The 23,819-nt window shown below is 47.2% G+C and overlaps 1 long non-coding RNA gene across 1 annotated transcript; it reads right to left on the minus strand.

Moving 5' to 3' along the window:
- Nucleotides 1-16,183: 16,183 nt before the first annotated feature.
- On the minus strand, nt 16,184-17,844 carry LOC142282557 (uncharacterized). Its single transcript, XR_012744451.1, has 3 exons — nt 17,741-17,844; nt 17,574-17,617; nt 16,184-16,300 (listed from the first exon to the last, which is right to left on the minus strand). It is a non-coding gene; the product is annotated as an uncharacterized LOC142282557 (long non-coding RNA).
- Nucleotides 17,845-23,819: the final 5,975 nt, after the last annotated feature.

Below are 23,819 nucleotides of genomic sequence, written 5' to 3' on the forward strand. Positions count from 1 at the left end.
GATAATGAAGCAGGTAGGCAGTATAGAGAAGGGGCAGCATGGTGGTCAGTGTGAGGGCACAGTATGGAGGGCACAGTATGCTGAGGAGAGGGAATGTGAGACTGAGGTACAGTATAGTGACTGGATAGTGAAGCAGGTAGGCAGTATAGAGAAGGAGCAGCCTGGTGGCCAGTGTGAGTGCACAGTATGGAGGCACAGTATGCTGAGGAGGGGGAATGTGAGACTGAGGTACAGTATAGTGACTGGATAGTGAAGCAGGTAGGCAGTATAGAGAAGGAGCAGCCTGGTGGCCAGTGTGAGGGCACAGTATGGAGGCACAGTATGCTGAGGAGGGGGAATGTGAGACGGAGGTACAGTATAGTGACTGGATAGTGAAGCAGGTAGGCAGTATAGAGAAGGGGCAGCCTGGTGGCCAGTGTGAGGGCACAGTATGGAGGCACAGTATGCTGAGGAGGGGGAATGTGAGACGGAGGTACAGTATAGTGACTGGATAGTGAAGCAGGTAGGCAGTATAGAGAAGGAGCAGCCTGGTGGCCAGTGTGAGGGCACAGTATGGAGGGCACAGTATGCTGAGGAGGGGGAATGTGAGACTGAGGTACAGTATAGTGACTGGATAATGAAGCAGGTAGGCAGTATAGAGAAGGGGCAGCATGGTGGTCAGTGTGAGGGCACAGTATGGAGGGCACAGTATGCTGAGGAGGGGGAATGTGAGACTGAGGTGCAGTATAGTGACTGGATAATGAAGCAGGTAGGCAGTATAGAGAAGGGGCGGCATGGTGGCCAGTGTGAGGGCACAGTATGGAGGGCACAGTATGCTGAGGAGGGGGAATGTGAGACTGAGGTACAGTATAGTGACTGGATAATGAAGCAGGTAGGCAGTATAGAGAAGGGGCAGCATGGTGGCCAGTGTGAGGTGACAGTATGGAGGGCACAGTATGCTGAGGGGGAATGTGAGACTGAGGTGCAGTATAGTGACTGGATAATGAAGCAGGTAGGCAGTATAGAGAAGGGGCAGCATGGTGGCCAGTGTGAGGGCACAGTATGGAGGGCACAGTATGCTGAGGAGGGGGAATGTGAGACTGAGGTACAGTATAGTGACTGGATAATGAAGCAGGTAGGCAGTATAGAGAAGGGGCAGCATGGTGGCCAGTGTGAGGGCACAGTATGGAGGGCACAGTATGCTGAGGGGGAATGTGAGACGGAGGTACAGTATAGTGACTGGATAATGAAGCAGGTAGGCAGTATAGAGAAGGGGCAGCATGGTGGCCAGTGTGAGGGCACAGTATGGAGGGCACAGTATGCTGAGGAGGGGGAATGTGAGACGGAGGTACAGTATAGTGACTGGATAATGAAGCAGGTAGGCAGTATAGAGAAGGGGCAGCTTGGTGGCCAGTGTGAGGGCACAGTATGGAGGGCACAGTATGCTGAGGAGGGGGAATGTGAGACGGAGGTACAGTATAGTGACTGGATAATGAAGCAGGTAGGCAGTATAGAGAAGGGGCAGCATGGTGGCCAGTGTGAGGGCACAGTATGGAGGGCACAGTATGCTGAGGAGGGGGAATGTGAGACTGAGGTGCAGTATAGTGACTGGCAGGGGCGTAACGACCGCGGTCGCAGAGGTCGCCACTGCGACCAGGCCCGCACGGTTATAGGGGCCCGGCAGCCGCTCTGCAGAGCCGGCTCCTCTCTGTAAGAGAGGAGATGCCCTCTTCAGTGGCCGACTACACGACCGCCGGGGGGCGGCCTGTGAGTCAGGGGGGCCCGGTGTCATCAGGGGACAGAGGGGCCCCAGACCTGGAGAGGCCACCGGGCGTTTCTGACGTGCGGCAGAGCAGAAGTGCTCCTAAACAGCAGACGGAAGCCATCCTTCCAGGACCTGCGATGATGTCATGTGCCCATGTGACTGTGTGGGAGGAGACACAGGAATGCCGGGGAGAAAGAAACAGAAGATAATGATATCGATTCCTGAAAGAGATTGGGACACATGACTGGTAATGAGAAAAGAGTGGATATGAGGGGGAGGGGGGTGCAGGGGGAGTGGCATATGAGGGCTACAGATTGTGACAGAAGGATGTGAAAGGGTGCAGAGTGAGAGGGGTAAGTTGGGGTACAGGCAGGGTGAGGTATGTGGGGCAGGGTGTGTGTGATATGGGGGGTGCAGGCTGTATGGGGAGCAGGGTGTGTGAGATATGGAGGTGTAGTGTGTGTGATATGGGGGTGCAGGCTGTATGGGGAGCAGGGTGTGTGATATGGGGGTGTAGTGTGTGTGTGTGTGATATGGGGGGTGCAGGCTGTATGGGGAGCAGGGTGTGTGATATGGGGGGTGCAGGCTGTATGGGGAGCAGGGTGTATGACATGGGGGTGTAGTGTGTGTGATATGGGGGGTGCAGGCTGTATGGGGAGCAGGGTGTGTGATATGGGGGGTGCAGGGTGTATGGGGAGCAGGGTGTGTGACATATGGAGGTGTAGTGTGTGTGATATGGGGGTGCAGGCTGTATGTGGGGCAGGGTGTGTGACATATGGAGGTGTAGTGTGTGTGATATGGGGGGTGCAGGCTGTATGGGGAGCAGGGTGTGTGACATATGGAGGTGTAGTGTGTGTGATATGGGGGGTGCAGGCTGTATGGGGAGCAGGGTGTGTGATATGGGGGTGCAGGCTGTATGGGGAGCAGGGAGTGTGACATATGGAGGTGTAGTGTGTGTAATATGGGGGGTGCAGGCTGTATGGGGAGCAGGGTGTGTGACATATGGGGGTGTAGTGTGTGTAATATGGGGGGTGCAGGCTGCATGTGGGGCAGGGTGTGTGACATATAGAGGTGTAGTGTGTGTGATATGGGGGGTGCAGGCTGTATGGGGAGCAGGGTGTGTGACATATGGGGGTGTAGTGTGTGTAATATGGGGGGTGCAGGCTGTATGTGGGGCAGGGTGTGTGACATATGGAGGTGTAGTGTGTGTGATATAGGGGGTGCAGGCTGTATGGGGAGCAGGGTGTGTGACATATGGAGGTGTAGTGTGTGTGATATGGGGGGTGCAGGCTGTATGGGGAGCAGGGTGTGTGACATATGGGGGTGTAGTGTGTGTAATATTGGGGGTGCGGGCTGTATGGGGAGCAAGGTGTGTGGGATATGGAGGTGTAGTGTGTGTGATATGGGGTGTGCACTCTGTATGGGGAGCAGGGTGTGTGGGATATGGGGGTGCAGTATGTGTGATATGGGGAGTGCAGGCTGTATGGGGAGCAGGGTGTGAGATATGGAGGTGTAGTGTGTGTGATATGGGGGATGCAGGCTGTATGGGGAGCAGGGTGTGAGATATGGAGGTGCAGTGTGTGTGATATGGGGGGTGCAGGCTGTATGGGGAGCAGGGTGTGTGACATATGGGGGTGTAGTGTGTGTAATATAGGGGGTGCGGGCTGTATGGGGAGCAGGGTGTGTGATATGGGGGTGTAGTGTGTGTTTGATATGAGGGGTGCAGGCTGTATGGGGAGCAGGGTGTGTGATATGGGGAGTGCATGCTGTATGGGGAGCAGGGTGTGAGATATGGAGGTGTAGTGTGTGTGATATGGGGGATGCAGGCTGTATGGGGAGCAGGGTGTGAGATATGGAGGTGCAGTGTGTGTGATATGGGGGGGAAGGCTGTATGGTGAGCAGGGTGTGTGACATATGGAGGTGTAGTGTGTGTGATATGGGGGGTGCAGGCTGTATGGGGAGCAGGGTGTGTGATATGGGGGTGTAGTGTGTGTGTGATATGAGGGGTGCAGGCTGTATGGGGAGCAGGGTGTGTGATATGGGGGGTGCAGGCTGTATAGGGAGCAGGGTGTGTGGGATATGGGTGTGTAGTGTGTGTGATATGGGGGGTGCAGGCTGTATGGGGAGCAGGGTGTGTGACATATGGGGGTGTAGTGTGTGTGATATGGGGGGTGCAGGCTGTATGGTGAGCAGGGTGTGTGACATATGGGGGTGTAGTGTGTGTGATATGGGGGGTGCAGGCTGTATAGGGAGCAGGGTGTGTGGGATATGGGTGTGTAGTGTGTGTGATATGGGGGGTGCAGGCTGTATGGTGAGCAGGGTGTGTGACATATGGGGGTGTAGTGTGTGTGATATGGGGGGTGCAGGCTGTATAGGGAGCAGGGTGTGTGGGATATGGGTGTGTAGTGTGTGTGATATGGGGGGTGCAGGCTGTATGGGGAGCAGGGTGTGTGACATATGGGGGTGTAGTGTGTGTGATGGACCCATGGAATCACCCCTAGTGGTGTGAAACGGTGCCGTTGCCCAGCGTGCTCCCTCCCCCCTTTTGCCTGCCTTTTGTATGCACGAATGAAGCATGAATAAAGCAGCGTTTTATCGGTGCGTGCTGCCAGCCTATTTCATTGATGATAAAAATATAGCATCTGCCCAAAAATGGTATCATTAAAAACAACAGCTCAAGACTCAAAAATGAAGTCATCACTGAGCCATAGATCCCGAAAAATGAGAACGCTGCGGTTTTTGGAAAATGGCGCAAAAAATGTGCAACTTTTTTTGGACAAACGTCTTATTTTTTTTAACCCCTTAGATAACAGTAAACCTACACATGTTTGGTGTCAACAAACTCGCACCGCACTGAGGCATCACAGCCACACATCAGTTTTACCATATAGTGAACATGGTGAATAAAACATCCTAAAAACAATCGTGCAATCACACTTTCTTTTAAAATTCTTCCGCACTTGGCATTTTTTTTGCCATTTTCCAGTACACTATATGATACAATGTATGGTTTAATTTAAAAGTACAACACGTCCCGCAAAATACAAGCCCTTATATGGCAAGATTGACGGAAAAATAAAAAAGTTACGGCTCTTCAAACAAGGGCGCAAAAAACAAAAATGGAAAATCGCCCGCGGGTGAAGGGGTTAATGGGATGGGATGGTTTTACGAATATTTTTCATAAGGAAAGGCAGTGTGGCGGCCATAAATCATGGTGGAGGAATGGTGCAGTGGTCATAGTATATGAGTGGGGCAGTGTGGAGGCCATGTATCATAAGGGGGACAATGCGGGGTCACTTTTTTGTCAGGGGCATAGTGGGGGAATTATTTTTTTCAGCTGCACAGTATACGGGTTATTTAGTACACAGTATACGGGTTATTTAGTGCACAGTATATGGGTTATTTAGTGCACAGTATACGGGTTATTTAGTGCACAGCATGTGCGGATATTTTTTATTTAGGTGTAATAATGACACTCATTTTTTAGGGCATCATGTTAGGATATGTTGTGGAAAACCAGAGAAGATGGAAGTCTGCGGAGACGAGCTGTGGATGTCCAAGGTCATCATGGCGTCTGGACCAGATGAAGAAGAATGGGATGAGACCATTACAATCTGAGAAGTCACCAATAAGGTACCTGGATCTAAGGGAGCATTTATACTGGACAATCGCCTCCTTTAAAGGGAATCTGTCACCAGGATTTGCTCCCCCATGTGAGAGCGGCATAATGTAGAGACAGAGACCCTGATTCCAGTGATGTGTCACTTACTGAACTGTTTGCTGTCATTTTGATAAAATCAATGTTTTCTTTGCTGCAGATAAAAGCTCATGAATATGCTGGACTACCTGGCAACAGGCCAAGTAGTCCTGTAATGATAATCTGCTGCTGATTAATCAGTGATTTTATCAAAACTACACTAAGCAGCCCAGTAATGACACATTGCTGGAATCAGGATCACTGCCCCTATGTTATGCTGGTCTCAGATTAGAGGGAAAATACCTGCTGTCAGATTCCCTTTATATGATTGTTGACCGTTTGATTATGTGAAGCTGATTGGCAGTTTACCGGCCTGTGACTGCAGACATGTGAATCCTCATTGCATGCGCACAGCGAGCGGTCAGGGTTTTCCACTGGCGGTGATGAGAGCGGCCGTCATGTGACCACAAGTGTGCGATTTACATACTTCTAGCCACATCGGCATGAGGCTTTAGACTGACTTACTGGTAGGGGCAGCATGAACCCCAACTACGGCCCTGACGCTACACGTAACTGTATCATTGTGCGCATGCGCGCTGCAATTTGTTTTCCCCAGACCACTCGGTCCAAGAACAAAATTGAACATAACCACGGCCTCATTCATAACATTGGTCCCAGTGCGATCCGATGTTTTGTCAGATCACACTCGGGCCAAAAATACGGGTGTCTACACAAGCTCTGAGCTGAAACCCCAGCTACGCCTCTGGTGAGGACATGTTTTTATGTTTTTTAATCAATGATTAAGCGGTGGCCAGAGGTCTATGGGGGTGCATTATACTATATGGAGGATTATGGGGTGTGCATTATACTATATGGAGGATTATGGAGTGTGCATTATACTATATGGAGGATTATGGAGTGTGCATTATACTATATGGAGGATTATGGAGTGTGCATTATACTATATGGAGGATTATGGAGTGTGCATTATACTATATGAAGGATTATGGGGTGTGCATTATACTATATGAAGGATTATGGAGTGTGCATTATACTATATGGAGGATTATGGTGTGTGCATTATACTATATGGAGGATTATGGAGTGTGCATTATACTATATGGAGGATTATGGAGTGTGCATTATACTATATGGAGGATTGTGGAGTGTGCATTATACTATATGGAGGATTATGGGGTGTGCAATATACTATATGGAGGATTGTGGAGTGTGCATTATACTATATGGAGGATTATGGGGTGTGCAATATACTATATGGAGGATTATGGAGTGTGCATTATACTATATGGAGGATTATGGGGTGTGCATTATACTATATGGAGGATTATGGAGTGTGCATTATACTATATGGAGGATTATGGGGTGTGCATTATACTATATGGAGGATTATGGGGTGTGCATTATACTATATGGAGGATTATGGGGTGTGCATTATACTATATGGAGGATTATGGAGTGTGCATTATACTATATGGAGGATTATGGAGTGTGCATTATACTATGTGGAAGATTGTGGAGTGTGCATTATACTATATGGAGGATTATGGAGTGTGCATTATACTATATGGAGGATTATGGAGTGTGCATTATACTATATGGAGGATTATGGAGTGTGCATTATACTATATGTAGGATTATGGGGTGTGCATTATACTATATGGAGGATTATGGAGTGTGCATTATACTATATGGAAGATTATGGAGTGTGCATTATACTATATGGAGGATTATGGAGTGTGCATTATACTATATGTAGGATTATGGGGTGTGCATTATACTATATGGAGGATTATGGAGTGTGCATTATACTATATGGAGGATTATGGAGTGTGCATTATACTATATGGAAGATTATGGAGTGTGCATTATACTATATGGAGGATTATGGAGTGTGCATTATACTATATGGAGGATTATGGAGTGTGCATTATACTATATGGAGGTTTATGGGGTGTGCATTATACTATATGGAGGATTATGGAGTGTGCATTATACTATATGGAGGATTATGGAGTGTGCATTATACTATATGGAGGATTATGGAGTGTGCATTATACGATATGGAGGATTATGGAGTGTGCATTATACTATATGGAGGATTATGGAGTGTGCATTATACTATATGGAGGATTATGGGGGTGCATTATACTATATGGAGGATTATGGGGTGTGTATTATACTATATGGAGGATTATGGAGTGTGCATTATACTATATGGAGGATTATGGTGTGTGCATTATACTATATGGAGGATTATGGAGTGTGCATTATACTATATGGAGGATTATGGTGTGTGCATTATACTATATGGAGGATTATGGGGTGTGCATTATATGGAGGACTATGGGATGTGTATTATCTTAAATCGAGGACTGTCGGATGTGTATTATATGAAGGACTATGCTCTACATTATATTATATGGAGGACTATGTGAAGTGTATTATAATACATGGAGGACTATGGGAGGTGCATTATAATATAGGAAGAGTTATGTGGGACCCTTTATACTATATGGAAGGGTATGTGGGGGTCATTATAGTATTTGGATAACTATATATGAAGGGGGCAAAGATAAAGCATGGCATGGGAAAGTTTTGTGCTGAGGAAAAGAAGCTCTTTCCCTCAGCACCCAGCTTTCCAATGCTCTGATATCATGGGAAAGCTGGGTGCTGAGGGAAAGATGTATAGCAGAGCATGGGAAAGCTGGGTGCTGAGGGAAAGATGTAAAGCAGAGCATGGGAAAGCTGGGTGCTGAGGGAAAGATGTATAGCAGAGCATTGGAAAGCTGGGTGCTGAGGGAAAGATGTATAGCAGAGCATGGGAAAGCTGGGTGCTGAGGGAAAGATGTATAGCAGAGCATGGGAAAGCTGGGTGCTGAGGGAAAGATGTATAGCAGAGCATGGGAAAGCTGGGTGCTGAGAGAAAGATGTATAGCAGAGCATGGGAAAGCTGGGTGCTGAGGGAAAGATGTATAGCAGAGCATGGGAAAGCTGGGTGCTGAGAGAAAGATGTATAGCAGAGCATGGGAAAGCTGGGTGCTGAGGGAAAGATGTATAGCAGAGCATGGGAAAGCTGGGTGCTGAGAGAAAGATGTATAGCAGAGCATGGGAAAGCTGGGTGCTGAGGGAAAGATGTATAGCAGATCATGGAAAGCTGGGTGCTGAGGGAAAGATGTATAGCAGAGCATGGGAAAGCTGGGTGCTGAGAGAAAGATGTATAGCAGAGCATGGGAAAGCTGGGTGCTGAGAGAAAGATGTATAGCAGAGCATGGGGAAGGTACATGATGAGGACAAGATGTGTAGCAGAGCATAGGAAAGCTGCTGATAGAAAGAGATTTCAGATCATGGGAAACCTGGGTGCTGAAGGAAAGAGCCAAGTTTCAGCGACACTACCCCATACCCTGAGTGTTGTGTACAGTTGGGGGGGCCCAGGACCAAACTTTGCACCGGGGCCTCAAACTGTAGTTACGCCACTGGTGACTGGATAGTGAAGGAAACAGGCAGTATAGAGAAGGGGCAGCATGGTGGCCAGTGTGAGGGTGCATTATGCTGAGGAGGGGGAATGTGAGACTGAGGTACAGTATAGTGACTGGATAGTGAAGGAGGTAGGCAGTATAGAGAATGGGCAGCATGGTGGCCAGTGTGAGGGCACAGTATGGAGGGCACAGTATGCTGAGGAGGGGGAAAGTGAGACTGAGGTACAGTGTAGTGACTGGATAGTGAAGCAGGTAGGCAGTATAGATAAGGAGCAGCATGGTGGCCAGTGTGAGGGCACAGTATGGAGGGCACAGTATGCTGAGGGGGGGAATGCAAGACTGAGGTGCAGTATAGAGAAGGGGCAGCATGGTGGCCAGTGTGAGGGCACAGTATGGAGGGCACAGTATGCTGAGGAGGGGAATGCAAGACTGAGGTGCAGTATAGAGAAGGGGCAGCATGGTGGCCAGTGTGAGGGCACAGTATGGAGGGCACAGTATGCTGAGGAGGGGAATGCAAGACTGAGGTGCAGTATAGAGAAGGGGCAGCATGGTGGCCAGTGTGAGGGCACAGTATGGAGGGCACAGTATGCTGAGGAGGGGAATGCAAGACTGAGGTGCAGTATAGAGAAGGGGCAGCATGGTGGCCAGTGTGAGGGCACAGTATGGAGGGCACAGTATGCTGAGGAGGGGAATGCAAGACTGAGGTGCAGTATAGAGAAGGGGCAGCATGGTGGCCAGTGTGAGGGCACAGTATGGAGGGCACAGTATGCTGAGAAAGGGGAATGCAAGACTGAGGTGCAGTATAGAGAAGGGGCAGCATGGTGGCCAGTGTGAGGGCACAGTATGGAGGGCACAGTATGCTGAGAAGGGGGAATGTGAGACTGAGGTGCAGTATAGAGAAGGGGCAGCATGGTGGCCAGTGTGAGGGCACAGTATGGAGGGCACAGTATGCTGAGAAGGGGGAATGTGAGACTGAGGTGCAGTATTTATATCTAAATGCTACAGTTTGTCCTCTACTGTTATGGCTAAAAATGTTAACGTTATTGGGCCCCCACCAACCTTAATCTGGCCCTGTATACACACATACACAGTTCTGTCAAAAATTAAGAGATCACTGCAAAGTTTTCTATTTTTTAGATTTTATGACCGTATGATCTGCCTCCAGGTAAGTGGGTGTGACCGGCTGAAGAAGACTACATGGCTGTCCCCTCCTGATACAGACAATCACAGACGCCCATTCTCTGTGTCGGGTCTGTGATTGCCTGACATCACAGTACTGTAAAAATAATTCATTTAAAAAAATGACGTAGCGCTCCACGGTATTTTTGATTCTCAGCGCAGAAAAAGCGGACGGCTACGGGCTGCCACCCCCACCCCCATCTGCCTGGCTTTACCTTTGTTGGCTATCAAAATACAGGGAAGCCCATTAATTTATTTTTTTTATTGAAAAAAAAAAATGCATGGGCTTTCGCTGTATTTTGATCGCCAATCAGGTAAAGCCAGGCAGTCGGGGGCTGGGATTCTCGGCAGCCCGCAGGCGCCCCTGGAAATGGCGCATTGTTTCTTTGTGCCATTTCCAGGCGTGTTACCCGACTCGGCCAGTGACCCTGATGGCGGTGGCACGCTGGGTAATAAAGGGGTTAATACCAGCTTTGTATTCTCAGATGGTACGCAGCCCGAAATTCATTGTCACGCCGAATTAGACATGACCACCATGAATTTCTAGTAAACAGTAAAAAAAAACGCAACACAGAGAAAAACTTTTTTTTATTGGAAATAAAACAAAAAAAACATTTAGAGACTCCATCTTTATTATAAAAAAATCCTTAGTCCGACGTAATCCCACAGGTAGAGCAATGTGAGCTCGGCTTCATCACTGTGCACAGACAGTCTATACATAGTGAGAAGCACAGAGAGCCATGTCAGCTCTGCTACATCACTGTGCACAGAGCGATGTAGCAGAGCTGACAGTGAGGGGATGATTGCACTTACGTCTCACATTGCATCTCCCCACTCTCAGGACAGGAGCGACTCAGCTGCATGGAAATAAACGCCGCTGACCCGCTGCTGTCGGGAGATTGTGCGCCGTGTTGCGATACGATGCGACACGACACTCACATCACTGCACACAAGGACCTTTGATGACGTCATACTCACGTGACCAGTCTGTAGCCAATGAGGTAATACAAAATTCACATGTGACTGGTCACATGGGTATGACGTCACGGAAGGTCCTGTAACTCCGTGCTGGTTACCGGGCGGCACAGCAATGACCGGAGGCAGAAGCGGCGGGAGACAGAGTCTGCAGGACGCGTCGCGGGACCTGTAAGTATGATCATAATGTTTTTTAATAATGACCTTTCTTTTACAGCCCCTGGACCCGAACTGTAACACGAGATTCCCAGGAAAGGCCGTGATCGGGGTCGTGTGCACAATCACCATGTGTTCAGTACAAACCCCCAACTTTACAGCCCAGGATCCCCCATCACTACTGATGTGTAGTGTCCATGAGGACTGGAGCTCTGGAAACCTGATCTAGAGAACACTGTGTGTGATTTGGCAGAATTAGTGACATGGAGGGAATCTGCTATATTGGGGGCCGGACGTTCTTCTGACATTACATTTATTTTCTCCTCTTGTAGAAACCTGAGGCTGATGAATGGGGGAATGGCACCAATGCTATGGAGGACGCCCCGAAACATGAAAAGAGCGTAAATCAGGCTCTGCTGCCTCCACAAGATCACCACTGAGCACGAGGACCCTCATGTAAGTGACTGTATAACTTGTATAATACCACAATTCAGATGTGTAAATATCCCCTGGAAAGCACAGTTTAGACCCTTGTGACCTGGGGGCGTATGACCCTGCACGGAGGGGCTGACATTACGGCTCTGCTCACACTCTGTCACCTCTTTTCTGGTTGTGAACCTGTTTCTAGGGGGCTCCCGCCTCTCCTCTGGGGGCTCTGGGGTCGGGGATTTACTCTGAAAAGCCCGAAATACAATTATGTGCAGCAAAGATTGTCTCGTCTGGGGTCAAATCCTCTATTTTGTCACTTTGTAGAGAGTAACTATTAGAAATGACAGCTCCATGGTGGATGATCTGCCATAAACCATGTACAGAGCAAGGACACCACAGCGCCCTCCATCATGTAGTGGTCACTCCTGGGTACTGCAACTCTCCAATTTAATTGATGGGAACTAAGTTGCAGCCAGTAATCGGTGTATGGGGCTGTGGCAGGCAATCCTCCATGAGATGAATAGTCTATCCTGCGCACACTGCTACACTGTAACGAACCCTCTGCATTACAAAACCATTTAATGTGATTAACCAGGTTAGAAACAAACAATTTCAAATTTATGGAGATCTGAGAACTTTGTGTATTCTCATCTATTACCCAGGGTGGAGAAGACCAACAATTGGTGTCTCCTGCTCTTGAGGAGCCAACACCTCCATGATTTCCATGGACAGCGCAGAGACTAAAAAGTAATACTACTATTGAGGTGCTGTAGAGATTGAGCACTCGCTGCTGAGTGTCCACTAAAATCAGGGCGTTTATACAGAAGGGATCAAGTGATCACCTGGGACTTCCCTAACAAAAGGGTTAATCAAGAACCAAAGACCTCTATGGGGTTTATTCCCAGCCCCATTACCTACATGTATGGAGTTGCCCCCTGAGCCACTGCGGTCGCCTCTAGGACTCCGCTCCACCTCCAGGGACACCGCGGGGACTTCTTCTTGGAATCTGCTCTGGTCATGGGTATGTCAGGTTTGGTTGCATGGAAGTCGTGACGCCACTCACGGTTTGCGGTCAGGGTATGGGTGACCGCCACTGCAGCTTTAACGAGCGTCTGGGGCTGGTGGAATTTGGAGTTAGATGGTGTGGCCTCCGTGAGTGAGGCTGGCCCCAGGGCTCGGGTGTATGTGTGTAGAACCACAGGTCGCAGAATAACTCAATCGCAGTCCAGAAAGTCTTTCATCCTGTTTACTCACGTTCAGCTGGTTTTGTGAGGTAACCCGAGCGATTCTCAGATAGACCAGGAGAGAACCAGGTATCCTTCAGGCTGGTACTAGGGGTGACCGTTAGCTCGCCTTCCTAGCACTTCTTGTTTCGGACAACCCCTGACTTAAAGTACCATGGGATTCATCCAGGGAAGTTGCAACTGCATTTTCTCCCCTTTCTGGCCCGTTTGCTGGCAGCGTGGACCAAGGAAGATGGCCCCAGGCTCGATCCTCCTTATGGGCCCCCTCGTTGCTGCTGATGCTCGGGCTCTGTAATGGTTGGTGAGGAACCTCTAGTCCCTCCACCTGCAGGATTTAGCAGACCACTAAATGGATGTCTTGCTCTAGGGACCTGTTCCCCGTGCGTGCTTCATTACCAGAGTCCCCGTACTCAACTCCCTGTCCTCTCTCTTCAGGGGTCTTTCAGGCTGAATGTGTGGCAACGTTCTCCCCTGCCAGTGGCCGCTACACGTGCAGGGTCTGACTAGTGCGTCCGCTCTCCTGTGTCTCCACTTCAGACTGGCTACCTCCAGCTCCTTTTCCCTTGTCTGCCACTGCAACAACTAGCTTCCAGCCTCTCCACCGCACCCCTTGATTGGATGTGGAGGCACGCCCCCTCCTGGGTCTGCCCAGGGGTCCCCTCAAAAGGTGTGTGTATCACCTGGTTGCTATGTGTCTGTGCGTACACACCCTATTTCATCCTTCAGGATTACCTGTTTGCACTCACCCAGCATGGGTGCAGTACTCAGTGGCGCCTGACCAGGTCAGGGGTGCCACAGTATCATATGGGAAAACTTTATATGAGACCGGACGACCCCATCAAGGTCCATAGTGCTGGAGAATAAAGGCTGCTTTACACGCAGCGACATCGCTAGCGATGTCACTAGCAACCGCCCCTGTCATTTGTGCGTCACGGGCAAATCGCTGCCCGTGGCGCACAATATCGCTAGTACCCGTCACACATACTTACCTTCCTAGCGACGTCGCTGTGGCCGGCGAACAGCCTCTTTTCTAAGGGGGCGGTTCGTTCGGCGTCAAACGGCAGGCGTCCAATAGAAGTGGAGGGGCGGAGAGCAGCCGCATGAAAGTCACGCCCACCTCGTTGCCGGAGGACACCGGTGTTGTTCATCGTTCCTGGGGTGTTACACGTAGCGATGTGTGCTGCCTCAGGAACGACGAACAGCCTGCGTCCAGCTCCATCAACGATATTTGGGATTTGAACGACGTGTCAACGATCAACGATTAGGTGAGTATTTTTGATCGTTAGCGGTCGCTCGTACGTGTCACACGCAACAACGCCACTAACGAGGCCGGATCTGCGTCACTAATTCTGTGACCCCAACAACATCTCATTAATGATATCGTTGCGTGTAAAGCGGCCTTTAGACCCCGGGGCTAAACCCACATTAATCAAATGGACGTCCAATGAAATAAAGACAAGAACAAAGATGTAGAGGGGTAAAAAGAAGATTTTATTTATAGATAAAGGTTATTACTTATTGTATTATGTGTAAGTGTCATTTATACAAATATCACATTAATAATCCTATTTATGGGCATTATTTTTTTTGGGACTAATTTATGTTTGTTTTTGTGTCAACTAAAAAATGTTGAATCCAAAATATTATATTTAACAAAAGTTCTATTTTTTTTTTAATTATTTTTTTGCTATAAATATAAGAACCTTTTTTAATTGTATTTTCCTAAACCTACTTATTGGCTGTTGATCCAGAGGAAGGCGAAAACCCCCTGTGAGGAATCGGCCAATTATCCTCATATCAGGGGGGAAAATTCCTTCCCGACCCCAAATATGGCGATCAGAATAAATCCCAGGATCAAGGGCTCATAGTTAATCTGTGATACAGAAGTGTAATTTTAAAAAAAATATTTAATTATTTTCTGTTTTTGGAGTAATTTATTTTTATATTTGTGTCAATTTTTATATTAAAAATATTTACGTAAATTATATTTTTTTCATATTTTTACACAATTTTATTATTATAGATGTGTGTGTGTATATATATATATATATATATATATATATATATATAATATTTTTATTTTTTTTCTATAAATATAAGAACCTTTTTTAATTCTACTTTCCTAAACCTACTTATTGGCTGTTGATCCCGAGGAAGGCGAAAACCCCCTGTGAGGAATCGGCCAATTATCCTCATCAGGGGGGAAAATTCCTTCCCGACCCCAAATATGGCGATCAGAATAAATCCCAGGATCAAGGGCTCATAGTTAATGTGTGATACAGAAGTATAATTTTTTTAAAAAAAATATTTAATTATTTTCTATTTTTGGAGAAATTTCTGTTTATATTTGTGTTAATTTTTTATACTAAAAAGATTTTACGTAAATTATATTTTTTTCATATTTTTATACAATTTTATTAATATAGATGTATGTATATAATTTTTTGCTATAAATACGAGAATCTATTTTTTTATTTTATTTTCCTAAACCTACTTATTGGCTGTTGATCCAAAGGAAGGCGAAAACCCCCTGTGAGGAATCGGCCAATTATCCTCATATCAGGGGGGAAAATTCCTTCCTGACCCCAAATATGGCGATCAGAATAAATCCCAGGATCAAGGGCTCATAACCTGATTGTCATGTGAGATATTATTTTTTTTTAATATACAATTTATTGTTATATAAATAGACTAAAAAATTTTGGTGTGTGTAAAATTAACATATTTTGTAAACTTTTTTTTGGACACTAGTTATGTATAAATCTACTTATTGATCTATTATACTGAACCTATTTAAGGCCGTGTAGATCCAGAGGAAGGCGAAAACCCCCTGTGAGGAATCGGACAATTGTCCTCATATTAGGGGGAAAAATTCCTTCCCGACCCCAAATATGGCGATCAGATTAAATCCCAGGATCAAAGCCGAAATCTCCCTCTACGGTCTATGTGTCTGTGTGGGTGTCTATACCTATTGTGTAGTGTGTCTGGGTGTCTATACCTATAGTGTTGTGTGTGTGGGTGTCTATACCTATCGTGTTGTGTGTGGGGGGGTCTATACTTATCGTGTGGTGTGGATGTGGTGGGTGATGGGTGACATACTTACCCGGCCTGTGTGGGGCCGAGTTCAGGACTTACAGACATCATGCACAGGCCGCTCCTGGGGGGCAGAGTCTCTTCAGGCTGGATGATGTCCGGTGCCAGCCCAGGATTGGAGGATGCACAGTGAAGAGCATGGTGCAGGGCCAAGATGGCAGAGGTCGGGCATGAAGATGTTATGGAGAGAGATGGTGTTCTATGGCAGCCGAGGTGACACACAGCAGCAGAGACTTGAGGTACGGGTCAGGAGGCAGAAGTTCTGGGCAGTTGGCACGGGCTCATCCTGCAAGACAAGAAGATTATTCAGAAACTTCAATCTCCAGATCTTCTGTTATCTTAGAGGAATGATTTTTAAAATGAAGCATTCCCCTATGTAACATCAGATACGATGTATGAATATAATGACTGGTGTTCTGCGTGTACAGCGGTCAGGGTCGGAGTCAGCACCCGGCACACATGTGCAAATGCCGGGGCCCTGGACCGCCGGTGGGGCCCACTCACCGTCGGCAGTGGCGGTGATGTATCTCGCAGTCTCCAGGTCGACTTCCGGAGACCGCAGTGCTCGGGCGTCAGCCGCACTTTCCTGCACGCAGCGTGTCACTACTGAGCATTGTGTGCAGGGACAGGGAAGTTCATCTGTGGGCGGAGCTAGCGCGCAGTGTGCAGAGCTCCATCCACAGATGAAGAGAAGGTACCTGGAAGGAGCCCATACACTCTAGCACCTACCATGAAGAGAGGAGCCGCAGCACCAACATCCCGCCGAGCTGTATGTCCCCCCAGAACTGTCCCCTGACCCCAGTGCTGTATACCCCCAGAACTGTCTGCCCCCCACCCCAGTGCTGTATACTCACTTAGAGCTGTCTGTCCTCTGACCCCAGTGCTGCATACTGCAGAACTGTCTGTCCCCCCCATCCCAGTGCTGTATACCCCTAGAGCTGTCTGCCCTCCAATACAGTGCTGTATACCCCTCAGAATTGTCTGTCCCCTGACCCCAGTGCTTATTCCCCCCATAACTGTCTGCCCCCCACCACAGTGCTGTATACACCCCCCAACTGTATGTTCCCCCACCCCAGTGCTGTATACTCCCCAGAGCTGTTTGTCCTCCCACTCCAGTGCTCTGTACCCCCCTCTAGAGCTATATGTCTCCCCACTCCAGTTCTGTATACCCCCAGAGCTGTATCTCCCCCTCACCTCAGTGCCGTATACCCCCAGAGCTGAATGTCCCTCTATTGCTGTATGTGACAAGCGGGGGAGGGGAGTGCGGCTGCTGCCTGATTCCCCATATTATTATCTCTAATGTGCCTGTGTGCAGTATGATGCGTATATATGTATAACTGTGTATAGATTTATGTCTGTTTATATGTATTTTTGTGAATTTCTCTTTAAATATGTATATGTACGTATGCCTGTATGTGTATGTAACTGTGTATGTGTATGTAACTGTGTATGTGTATGTAACTGTGTATGTGTGTGTCTGTGTGTAGATGGGGCCCACTGAGACTATTTCACCCGGGGCCCACAAAATCCTGGATCCGGCGCTGACAGCGGTCACTCACCAGATGGTCGTGGATTCTCTCACAGCCCAGATCTTTTCATCCACCTAAGAATAACAGAGTCATAGTTTAGTCAGAGGCAAAGACAGTGAGAGAAGACAAGGACAATGGAAATGACCACAAGACGAGGACATCTGATGGGTGTTATCCCCAGACAAGGAGGTTCTTACCGGGCCCAACTTGGTGATATGTAATTAAATCCGGCCACGGGGTCTAGGGCTGCCTTTACTTCCGGCCACTGCATAAGAATGTTCTCCAGAACTGGCCTGTATGGTGTAAATGGCGGCCGTGCTCTCCTTTCCTCCAGATCCTCCCAGCCGATGGTGGTAAAGAATGGATGCGCTCTGATGTTCCCGCACACACCCAATCGCTCCTGAGGGTCTTTCTGCAGCAGTTGCTGGATAAGGTGTTTCAGGTCAGCATCAAGCCAAGATGGAATTTCAGGCTCTTCTTTGCTGACAACTTGGTAAGCCGTTTTGCCGACGGAGCCGATGTTAAATGGGGAGCGTCCTGTTGCCATCATGGACACCACAATCCCCAGGCTCCACCAGTCAACTGCTGTGCCGTATGATGTTTTGGCAAGCACCTCAGGAGCCATGTATCGGAGAGTGCCCGTCACTCCACAGATGGTATTGGAGGCGGTGACACCATCTCGGGCAAGTCCCAGGTCAATAATTCGGATGTGGCCTTCTGCATCCAACATGATGTTTTCCGGCTTTAGATCTCTGCAATTAAAGAGGAAAACAGAATGAGAAATCTTCCCATTGATACTAGAGATGAGGAATGGGTCAGTGCAGGACTGGACGGAGAAGATAAGAATATAGAGGGGACGGACAGAAGGAGGAGAGTTCTGCTTACCGGTGGACGATGTTGTGTCCATGGAGGAACTGGAGGCCACATACCATCTCTGCTGTGTAGAATCTGATGGAGAGAACAGAGCGTAGTATCAATGTCATCTTCGTCACTTCTGTCCTCCTGGACCACACACTCTTCCATCCATGTCTCAGCTACATCCCATCCTCAGCTTTTATTTTCTTGGCATACCGTCCTCTTTGTTACCTTACAGTGTCAGTGTTCAAATAGCCGCACATGTCAATCATAGCCTTCAGGCTGCCACCGGACAGATACTCCATGATGAAAAACGCGTGCTTCCGAGACTGTTGTGCGGCATACAGGTGACATAGGAATGGACAGTCTCTGGCCGCTAGGAGTATCCGCCGCTCTCTCAGGATGGTCTTTGTGTTGCCCTCTTTCTTTTCAATGATCTTTACAGCCATCTGGATGTTTCGGCCGGGGACTGATGTCAGGACCACCTGAGGAAAGTAATAGAGAACGTACACTACAGTTCAAAAGTTTGGGGTCATCCGGACAATTTTGCCTTTTCCATGAAAAATCACACTTTTATTTATCAGATGAGTTGCATAATGAATAGAGAATATCGTCCAGACAGTGACGAGGTTAGAAATAATGATTTTTACTTGAAATAATAATTTTCTCTTCACGCTTTGCTTTCGGCACAGAATGCCCCACTGCAGCAATTCCAGCTTTGCAGACCTTTGGCATTCTAGCTGTTAATTTGCGGGTGTAATCTGGAGATATTTCGCCCCATGTTTTCCCCCCTCCCACAAGTTGGATTGGCTTGATGGGCAGTTTTTGGTACCATACCGTCAAGCTGCTCCCACAACAGCTCTATAGGGTTGAGATCTGGGGAGTGGGCTGGCCACTCCATTACAGATAGAATACCAGCTGCCGGCTTCTTCCCTAAATAGTCCAAAAATACAAAATTATCCCCGGCACTCCAAGAGAAAAAAGAAACAATGTCTGGGTATTTTTGATGTTTTTTATTGTGAATAGTCTTATCTCGACGTTTCGGTCATACCTTGACCTTTATCAAGAGAATTAATCAGACTATGAAGCAGAGAAATCAGTATGTGCATACTACTCGAGGGAGGGAGCAATACGAGTCACCACTCATATGAAGAGGAACTTATCAGGTGCGTATGAGCGCTGTGACTGAATAATAGACAATCGGGATCAGCCAGTCAATAGTCTATGGGGTAATCATGTAGTGGTATTCCACCGGGGTAGAAAGTCGTATGTCGTGACTGTCCAATAATTGGCTACTGTATAGGTGCCATGCCAATCTTGTTAGTGAGCAGAGGAATGGTGGCTGGCTACTGAGTAGCCACCTCAGTAGCCAGCCACCATTCCCCCTGGACACAAGCCTGTATCATCTCATACACCAGGTCTTTGACCTTTTTCCAAGTTACCACTTTTGAGCATAGCCCTGGCATAGGACACTGTTACCATATAGGCTGTTTCACTTTTGAGTCCGCAGCATAGGTGTAATACCGACACTGTCATGACAATTTCACCTACTCCACTACTCCTTTAAGAAGGTCTCCTATACGACCTTATTTCACGGCTGCTCATAGATTAACATTAACCTGTGGCATTGTGGGCTATAGGTCTTATAGCTAATGTATTGGTGTCACAAGTTTCCAGAGACACATTACCTCCCGCACACCATTTCATGCTGTTTGACAGGTCCTCTGCTCACTAACAAGATTGGCATGGCACCTATACAGTAGCCAATTATTGGACAGTCACGACATACGACTTTCTACCCCGGTGGAATACCACTACATGATTACCCCATAGACTATTGACTGGCTGATCCCGATTGTCTATTATTCAGTCACAGCGCTCATACGCACCTGATAAGTTCCTCTTCATATGAGTGGTGACTCGTATTGCTCCCTCCCTCGAGTAGTATGCACATACTGATTTCTCTGCTTCATAGTCTGATTAATTCTCTTGATAAAGGTCAAGGTATGACCGAAACGTCGAGATAAGACTATTCACAATAAAAAACATCAAAAATACCCAGACATTGTTTCTTTTTTCTCTTGGAGTGCCGGGGATAATTTTGTATTTTTGGAGTATTGACTGTTTCCCTAGAGCACCCGCATTCATAGTGAGCCAGGTCTATACGAATTATTATTCTTCCCTAAATAGGTCATGCATAATTTGGAGGTGTGCTTTGGGTCATTGTCCTCTTGTAGGATGAAATTGTCTCCAATCAAGCGCTGTCCACAGGGTATGGCATGGCGTTGCAATATGGAGTGATAGTCTTCCTTATTCAAAATACCTTTTACATAGTACAAATCTCCCACTTTACCAGCATCAAAACAACCCCAGACCGTCACATTACCTCCACCATGCTTGACAGATGGCGTCAGGCACTCTTCCAGCATCTTTTCAGATGTTCTGCGTCTCACAAATGTTCTTCTGTGAGATCCAAACACCTCAAACTTTGATTTGTCTGTCCATAACACTTTTTTCAATCTTCCGCTGTCCAACGTATGTGTTCTTTTGCCTATATTAATCTTTTCCTCTTATTAGCCAGTCTCAGATTTGTTTTTTTCTTTGCCACTCTGCCCTGAAGGCCGGCATCCCGGAGTTGCCTCTTCACTGTAGACGTTGACACTGGCGTTTTGCGGGTACTATTTAATGAAGCTGCCAGTTGAGGACCTGTGAGGCGTCGATTTCTCACACTAGAGACTCTAATGTACTTGTCTTGTTGCTCGGTTGTGCAGCGCGGCCTCCCACTTCTCTTTCTACTCTGGTTAGAACCTGTTTGTGCTCTCCTCTGAAGGGAAGGGAGTAGTACACACGGTTGTAGGAAATCTTCAGTTTCTTGGCAATTTTTCGCATGGAATATCCTTCATTTCTAAGAACAAGAATAGACTGTCGAGTTTCACAAGAAAGTTCTCTTTTTTTATGGCCATTTTGAGAGTTTAATGGAACGAACAAATATAATGCTCCAGTTCTCAACTAGCTCAAAGGAAGGTCAGTTTTATAGCTTCTCTAATCAATAAAACTGTTTTCAGCTGTGCTAATTTATTTGCACAAGGGTTTTCAAGGAATTTCGAAACATCCATTAGTCTTCTAACACAGTTAGCAAACACAATGTACCATTAGAACTCTGGAGCGGTGGTTGTTGGAAATGGTCCTCTATACACCTATGTAGATATTGCATTCAAAAGCAGACGTTTGCAGCTAGAATAGTCATTTACCACATTACAATGTATAGAGGGGATTTCTGTTTAATTTAATGTTACCTTTATTGAAAAAAATGGGCTTTTCTTTCAAAAATATGGTTACCATGGGCTTCGGTGGTGAGCCTGCGGTGATCCCTGCACATGTCTGCTGATCTGATCAGCAGAGATGTGTGAGATGTGTGGCGAACAGGCACAGGTGGATCGGAGATCATGCTGTCAAATACTGACAGAGCTATTTAAATAGCTGCGGTGGGGATTGCGCTGTTTCCCGCTACTATTGGTGGCCCCTTGATGTGATTACAGGGCACCAATGTGTTGCCATGGTAGCTCGGGGTCAGCTGATGACCCTTGACACTGCCATGACTCACTTCCTGTGAGAGCCGGAGAAGCTCCGACACTCACAGGAGATCAGCATTTCTCCTGATCAGAGCGATGCTGCTCTGATCAGCAGAAATGAACAAGCGATCGGACACTGCAGTGTGGGCATGGAGCGGAGCCGTGTGGGCATGGAGCGGAGCCGTGTGCGCCTGTGGGCAGGGAGCGGAGCCGTGTGCGCCTGTGGGCATGGAGCAGAGCCGTGTGCGCCTGTGGGCATGGAGCGGAGCGGTGTGCGCCTGTGGGCATGGAGCGGAGCGGTGTGGGCAAGGAGCGGAGCGGTGTGCATTTGTGGGCATGGAGCGGAGCAGTGTGCGTCTGTGGGCCTGTTTGTCTCTCGGCTCATACACAGCACCATACTGTATATACATGAGCACACTATGGTCTGCATTATGTCTGTATATACTATATGTATATAGTGTGGGTGTGTGTGTACAGTATAGTTCTGTGTACACACTATGTGCAGCCCCCAGCCTCTATATTATACACAGTGGGTACGGACAGTATTCAGACCCCTTCAAATTTTTCACTCTTTGTTTCATTGCAGAAATTTGGTAAATTCAAAAAAGTTCTTTTTTTTTTCTCCTTGTTGTACACTCTGCTCCCATCCCCCATTTGGACAGAAGAAAACAGAAATTTAGAAAGTTTTGCAAATTTATTAAACAAGAATGCTTTCCATCCGTACCCCCTGTATATGTAGCCAGCAGACTCTAGATATATATATATATATATATATATATATATATATATATACAGTTAGGTCCAGAAATATTTGGACAGTGACACAAGTTTTGTTATTTTAGCTGTTTACAAAAACATGTTCAGAAATACAATTCTATATATAATATGGGCTGAAAGTGCACACTCCCAGCTGCAATATGAGAGTTTTCACATCCAAATCGGAGAAAGGGTTTAGGAATCATAGCTCTGTAATGCATAGCCTCCTCTTTTTCAAGGGACCAAAAGTAATTGGACAAGGGACTCTAAGGGCTGCAATTAACTCTGAAGGCGTCTCCCTCGTTAACCTGTAATCAATGAAGTAGTTAAAAGGTCTGGGGTTGATTACAGGTGTGTGGTTTTGCATTTGGAAGCTGTTGCTGTGACCAGACAACATGCGGTCTAAGGAACTCTCAATTGAGGTGAAGCAGAACATCCTGAGGCTGAAAAAAAAGAAAAAATCCATCAGAGAGATAGCAGACATGCTTGGAGTAGCAAAATCAACAGTCGGGTACATTCTGAGAAAAAAGGAATTGACTGTTGAGCTTGGGAACTCAAAAAGGCCTGGGCGTCCACGGATGACAACAGTGGTGGATGATCGCCGCATACTTTCTTTGGTGAAGAAGAACCCGTTCACAACATCAACTGAAGGCCAGAACACTCTCAGTGAAGTAGGTGTATCTGTCTCTAAGTCAACAGTAAAGAGAAGACTCCATGAAAGTAAATACAAAGGGTTCACATCTAGATGCAAACCATTCATCAATTCCAAAAATAGACAGGCCAGAGTTAAATTTGCTGAAAAACACCTCATGAAGCCAGCTCAGTTCTGGAAAAGTATTCTATGGACAGATGAGACAAAGATCAACCTGTACCAGAATGATGGGAAGAAAAAAGTTTGGAGAAGAAAGGGAACGGCACATGATCCAAGGCACACCACATCCTCTGTAAAACATGGTGGAGGCAACGTGATGGCATGGGCATGCATGGCTTTCAATGGCACTGGGTCACTTGTGTTTATTGATGACATAACAGCAGACAAGAGTAGCCGGATGAATTCTGAAGTGTACCGGGATATACTTTCAGCCCAGATTCA

This window comes from Anomaloglossus baeobatrachus, unplaced genomic scaffold (assembly GCF_048569485.1).
Source record: "Anomaloglossus baeobatrachus isolate aAnoBae1 unplaced genomic scaffold, aAnoBae1.hap1 Scaffold_51, whole genome shotgun sequence".
NCBI lineage: Eukaryota > Metazoa > Chordata > Amphibia > Anura > Aromobatidae > Anomaloglossus > Anomaloglossus baeobatrachus.